General features: G+C 43.7%; 1 long non-coding RNA gene across 1 annotated transcript in view; it reads left to right on the top strand.

Moving 5' to 3' along the window:
• Nucleotides 1–407: 407 nt before the first annotated feature.
• Nucleotides 408–6929, top strand: part of LOC107125565 — a 16448-nt gene continuing 9926 nt past the window's right edge. Inside the window, exons 1-2 of the long non-coding RNA XR_001483042.1 lie at nucleotides 408–427; nucleotides 1269–1388. This is a non-coding gene — a long non-coding RNA (uncharacterized LOC107125565). The remainder of the gene's footprint in view (nucleotides 428–1268; nucleotides 1389–6929) is intronic.

Here is a 6929-nt window from a genome sequence, read left to right as displayed (position 1 = left end):
CCACTGAAGCGGTACCTGCTTATCTACTTGCAATTTCTTGCTTTTGAACTGCTAGGTTGGCAGGAGCTGGGACCAGAGATGGGAGCTTACTCCATCACGCAGCAGTAGGGTCTCAAACTGCCAAACTAAAGACCTTCCAGTCTACAGCTCAGTGTCTTAACCTCTGAGCCACCGCAGCCCTCTACTTTGTTCTGATACATGCTCTGCTAGATTAAGATTATTAAACTCCTTGTGGGTTTTGTATTTAATTGATTTCTGTCTATTAATTTCTAAGATCTCGAATGACATTTAAATGTAACAAGCTGTTTGCTGTGTCCAAAATTTTATGTTGCAGGAAAAGACACGGAACTAGAATTAAGGAAGCACTTTATGCAGCAGGTGAAAAGAACATCTCTGCCATATGAATTAACTACACAAAAAAATCATTGTAAGTACATAATTAGTATAATGGGAGAATTTGGAATAAGCTTGTGCTCCTAATTTAGGCAGTGAATGAAGAAATAGTAAGTGTTCAGCAAGAATAAATTCAGGACAAGAACCTTGTAGGAGACTATAGTAATCTGAAGTGGGATGTCTGTATGCAGGGTCCTAAACAGATGAAGGGAATGGTCGAGAGAAATCCTCTATTGATAACTGGAAAAATGACCCTCTGTCTTCTTCCAAGACCCCATAACCACCCAGAGTATGGTTTTAGCATGAGCTTGAGCATATTTCATTTATGCTCTGTTAGCAGAAGGTGGTATGCAGATGATGGTCTGGGTGTACAGAGAAGTGGAAATCGTGTTAGCTAAGCAGGAAGAGAACAGACAGAGATCAGAATTCCCCCCACTGCAAATAAATGGTATTCAAGAATCCTGTGTGTGTATATACTTTTATTCAGCGTTACCTAAACGTTTCTGAACCGATTTAATTAATTAATTCATATCCTTCTACACTACAGCATTCCAGCTACAGGACTTCAAAGTGTAGAATGATATGAATTAATTCAGTAGGTTCAGCAACGTTCAGTTATCTTTGAATAAAATAACAGTTATTTAGGATCATAAGAGAACAGTGCATACATGTGCATTCAAATATGTGGCTAGTACTTTTAACTTCACTTCAGGCTTCCTGTTATTAAAGTTGACCATGTGAACCATGTGGTTGCACACACTGATAACAAGTTCAGCACAGGTCACTCACATACACCTATGGATGGCAGATCTAAGAGATTTATTTAAAATTGAAAAGTGAATTTGTTGAATTCATGAGTAATTGTTTTGTTTCAGTGTATAAAACAGTGCAAGAATTGCTAGATTCTAACAAGGGTCTGCTTCCAGCCTATAAAGCAAATCTTCCACAAGCACTTGCCCTTGCGCAGTCTCAGTTACAACAAGCTAACCTTATTGGTAAGTGATGAATTAATGATGTGTACAAAGATAACATTCAGATTCATTCTTAATGTTCTGCAAAACCAGCAGACCTTTATTGGTTCCCTGAATAGTTCATTTTAAAATCAAATCTTTCCATTGCTTTATATAATTTTGATAGTCAAATACATTGCATGGTCACTTATTTGCTTTGCATTATGAGTACATTTTTCAGTAGTGCCAGAATGATAGAAAACACAGTGAACTTTAGCATCTTTAGTGTCACGTCAACCTCTGAGGATGCCAGTCACAGTTACTGGCGAAACGTCAGGTTCTACAATGCCAAGACCACGGCCACACATCCTGGAAAATCTACACCAACTAATGAACTCTGGCCATGAAAGCCTTCGGCAACATATTTAGCATCTCTGTTAACAGGCGGTTAAAGGTCTAATTAATTTAATTACTTTACAACATCGAAGTGAGGTGTAAAGTCGCCTCCATGCTTGAGAGGAGACAGATGGAGTGTAACGGCAGGGTCTCAGTTAACTACTCTCAGCATTCCACAATTAAGGATATGTCAGTCTCCAATTTTGACATATTTAATCTTCGTTGTGGTCTCTGTGCAGTTCCACACATGGGTTGGGCGCCTGCGCACGACCTCGACCGGAGAACATTCCAGAGCTTGTCTCAGGAGTCTTTTTGGTGGGCTCTCTTCCTGCCCTGGGGAGCAGACACGCACTGCGCATGCCTGGAGCGGGGGAGAGAGCTGCCTCCCACTCAGTTCTTCATCGACCGCCTTCGTGTTCACACCTCGCTAGCATCACTCTTCAAATTGCCTCAGCTGAGTACTTCTCTCCTGGTTTTGTCTCTTATTCTTCTCATTTCTCCTTATTCCTTCTTATTCTCCTGAAAAACAAAAACAAACAAATTTTTGTTACTATTTTTTCTCACTTTCGTTTCTGTCTCTCCCCCCGCCCCAGTTGGGGAGGTGTTTGTATGGGACGCACAAAATTCTTTAAGACGTGTAGCTGTTGCCCAGCCAAACTTCCATCTGATGGCCATGATCTTTGCTTGTTTTGTCTGGGTGAGTCTCACTGGGTTGATTCCTGTCCCCACTGCGCGAACTTTACCCATCAGGCCCACAGAAATAGGGCAGCCTGACTTAGAATGTCTCTCCTCGAGGCAGCTTTGCACCCTACGATGTCTTCAGTCATGTCCCAGTCTTCTGCTCCGCAAAAACACTCCAACTGTCACGATTGTGTTGGCGGGCCAGGCAGGGCACAGGAGTCCAAAACACAGTCCGAGGTCAAGGTACCAGAGAAGACAGAGTAAAGTGAGCAAAGTCCAAAACACCAAGTCAAAACATAGCCTATGGTTACCAGAGGTTGTATTAAAGAGTTCAGAAGCCAATAGCTGCTTGTCAGAAGTCAGGGTACACAGTCAATAGGGAGCCAGAGAGAAACGTCGTGCAAACCAGAGTCAGGAGCCAGGAAGTCAGTACGAAAACCAGGAGACAGGAACGCGGGATCCGGGGTGCAGTGAGTCGTCCAAGAGACTAGTTGCCAGCATGAGTTGTGGATATGAGAGAGCCGCCTAAACAGCCCGTTCCATTTGTTTGCCAATTACCGGCCGCTAACAGGGTCCTGGCTCCGGTCAGTACTCTGGGCTTAGAGGACGTCGACCTCACATGCGTGCCTCCTTTTGCTGGGTTGCCATGTCCCATCGCCTTTGCTCTCACAAACGAGCCACCAGTGGAGGGGAATCAGGAGGTGTGGTACTTGTGCTCAGCTCTGCCGGCACGGCTCCAGGTGCAAACACTCCTGTTGACTGGTGCTCATCCTCCTCAGGACTTAGGTCCGGCGATTCAAGGGGTGCAGGGAACTCAACCTTGGAAGTTGAGGGTGCAGAATCCCCTGGGTCAGGGTCCTCGGGGTTGGGCTGCACGGCGGGCATGACACCGACAATGCGAAACCCCTAAAGCATAAGTCTAAAAAGCACGAAGACAAACAGTTGGCTAAGCCGAAATCGTAGCTCTCGATGTTGACTTCGGCTCCAAAGCTTGATCCCGTAGTGATCTCTGGTCTCTCGACATTGTCTCCAATGGTATCTTCTGTGGCCCCGCCTTCACATAAGCCTAGTCTTCAGCCTCCAGCACCAACGCCTACCTTGTCTTCACTGTCAGGACATATTCCGCCTGGTCAGCATTCAAAGTCGCCTGTCCAGGGCTCTTCATCTCATCGTGGCTCTCGGTCTCACTCCCAACACTCCCATATGCCTATTCATCTTTTGGATGACAGGGAGCATTTCATGAGAAGCCGATCCAGGTCGAGGTTTTGCTATACTCGCAGATCACACCATTACCATCACTTGCCCTCTCCATCGAGATCGGTGTTCGATTATAGATCCTGGTCTCCAGATGTCAGGCACCATAGAGTGTATTACCCTTGCTCTTACTACAGGTCTTCTACCCCTTGGCGAGATTGTTATGACCGGTTTGGACAGACTGACCGCTATGGAGGCCGGCCGACTTCATCCTATTCCAGGCGTTCCCACTTGGTAGCCTCAGTCCATTCCCTGGGGCTAGATCAGCCACCAGATGTATCAATGTTTGCAGATTCTCCAAAGCATTCTCCATTAGAACTTCAGTATCGCCCTTCCGCTGATGACCAAAGACCTATTGATGTCTCTCAACTGCTTCGATCACCTTCTCCAGTCTCGGTATCTGATCATTCTGTGTCTCGTGATCTTGACTCTGACACCCTTCCTATCAAGGATGAGACCCGTCGTTCGGGTTCCATCTCTCCCACTAAAGGCCCAAAAGCCTGTTTGGAGCTTGTTACGCGAATGGCTACGGCTCTTCAAGTGCAGGGTTCTACTGAAACTCCTGCAGTGACCAATGTCATTCATAAGTTAGTTCAAGTGAATTTGCCACCTTCAACGATTCTCCCATTACTCTCGGTCCACCTTTTGGTCCTCAAGGAGTCTTGGGACCATCCTGCCTCTGTCACTCCGATATTGAGACGTTATGATGGCCTTTATAAGGTTCAAGAATCTCCTGGAAAATTCTTGTTCAATCAGCCCCCACCGAACTTCAAGACACCTATTTTCATGTTACCATCTGCCCTCAACATTGAAAATTCCTACTAACTAACAATGCAATGGTGGTATGGGAAAAAGATATAGGGCATAAGATAGATGTCGAAAGCTGGGGTAAAACATGGAAGTCAATAGCGCTGATTAGAAGTGTTAATTACAAAGAAAATATTTACAAAATTTATAATAGGTGGTATTGGTCACCAGATAAGATAGCCAAATGTAGCCCAACACTCTCTAAGAACTGCTGGAAGTGTAGAAATAACATAGGTACATTTTATCATATGTCGTGGTGATGCGTAAAAATACAAGAGTTTTGGAGGATGGTACAGAAAACAGTTCAAGAGATAACTAGGATCGAAATAGAGCTATCCCCTGAAGTAGTACTGCTAAACATGTTACCAGAAAGTTATAGATGGAAAGATAAATACCTGATAATCTACATATTGACATCTGCAAGGATCTTGATAGCCAAATTCTGGAAACAAGAATATATACCAAAACTGGATGACCTAGTTGGTAGGTTATTAGAGACAGCAGAGATGGACAAGTTAAGCTTAATCCTTCAGGGAAAGGATGAAAAAGTATTCAGGGAAAGATGGAAGAGTCTGTTTAACTGGATCAATGTAAATGAATAAGACTCCATAAGTGTTTTTGATGAAATATGTAACATGAATGTTTGTTTTTAATATCAAAATGAAAATATATTTCTAAAAAGAAAAAAGAAAGAAAATTCCTACTCTTTGCTGTCGGAGGCAATCATTACCAATACCATGTTCTTCCATTTGGCCTCTGTACAGCCCCCAGGGTCTTTACAAAAATTATGGCAGTTGTCGCTGCCAAGCTGCACCGTCGGGGGATTGTTCTTTACCCCTATATCAACGACTGGCTTCTCATGACTCCTACAGAGACTCAACTTCTCCATGACGTTCACTCTACTCTTGCCCTTCTCTGCACCTTAGGTCTGTGTGTCAATCTGTCGAAGTCTGCACTCCAACCTGTTCAAGTTCTCCAATTCTTAGGAGCCCAATGCAGGATGCTGTCTGCCAGGGGAATCTGGTCTCCTTGAGAGAGAGTGCTCTTCACATCAACTTCCTGGAGCTTCGAGTGGTACATCTTGCCTTAAGGTCCTTCCTCCCGATCATACAAGGCAAGGTTGTCTGTGTTGCCTTAGACAACATAACGGCTGTTGTTGTTTTTTTAAGCCCCTGGAGGAGATTTTTTAAACACTACAAAAACTAGAACAGAAAAAAGGGAAAGGGAAAGCTACATATAAAGGAGAAAGAACCCACTACTAACTAAAAACCCAAGAGAGGAGATCTCCAACTAGCTTTTTATACTTCATTCAGACTTTTCATCTTTGTACTTCTTATGAACTGTGTCAATCTTTTAACCCTTTTAACCATCCCCAGTTACATTTAATTGCCCCATAACAGTGCCCCCCATTATCCCCTAGAATCAAAGTTCTCAAAGGCACAATTCAGAGTCCTTCAGCCTTTACTTCTTCTTCTCTCTCTTCCGCAGTTTGTAGGAACTTTTCGGGGCTGATGCCCCCTGCTCAGAGTCCTCAGCAGACGAACCAGTTTACAGCTCTCCACTGGACTTGTGATGTCCACTGTCCAGGACAAATCCAACACTTTCTCAGTCACTCAAGCAGGCTTTAATCCAAAAGTACAACGTTTATTCGATCCAGCTATCACCAGATAACACAACGTGTTTCTCCAAGCAAGTAGAGGACTGATAAAACCCACTCTGCTAATGGCCCATCTTTTTCATCCACAATGGTAAATCTGCTAACTTACTCAATACCTCATCCACTGTGGGAATCGTGTAATGCTGTCTACGAACTGCCCTGTTCAAATCCCTTGGGTCGAGACATATTCTCAAATTTCCATTTTTTTTCTCTGTAATGACTAGACTGCTTACCCAGTCAGTAGGCCCTTCTACTTTTGATATTACTCCTGTCTTTTCCATTTGGTGGAGTGTCTCTTTTAGCCTATCTAATATGGCCAAAGGGACCTTTCTACACCCATGGATTGTTGGGGGAACTGCTGGGTCAAGATATATGTGATGATAACCCTCAAATTCCCCTAAACCTTCAAATACATCCGAGTACCTTTTAAACATTTGTTCCTTTGACATTAACTCAGTTGGTTGTATAGTATCAACACGACAAACCAGGTTTAAACTTTCACAAGCTGCTCTCCCCAATATTGGGAGAGTTGACGTGTCTGTTATATAAAACAAAAGCCTGGGTTTTCCTTTTGGTGTGATACCTTCCAGCATAATTGTTCCAAGTGGCTTTATTCTTGCTCCTCCATAAGCCACAAGAACTATGTCACTTTTAGTCAATGTCTTCTGGCCAGGGAGTTCTTCAAACATCTTCAGTGGCAACACATTTACCTCAGCTCCTGTATCCAGTTTAAATTCCACTGCATGTCCTCTTAGAGTTATAGTCACATACCATCCTGGCCTCTGAGCCAC

The sequence above is a fragment of the Gekko japonicus genome, unplaced genomic scaffold (genome assembly GCF_001447785.1).
Source record: "Gekko japonicus isolate JY-2015 unplaced genomic scaffold, Gekko_japonicus_V1.1 scaffold1330, whole genome shotgun sequence".
Taxonomy (NCBI): Eukaryota; Metazoa; Chordata; class Lepidosauria; order Squamata; family Gekkonidae; genus Gekko; species Gekko japonicus.
Note: the sequence above shows the minus strand (reverse complement) of the source record. Positions and strands in the feature narration are given on the sequence as shown.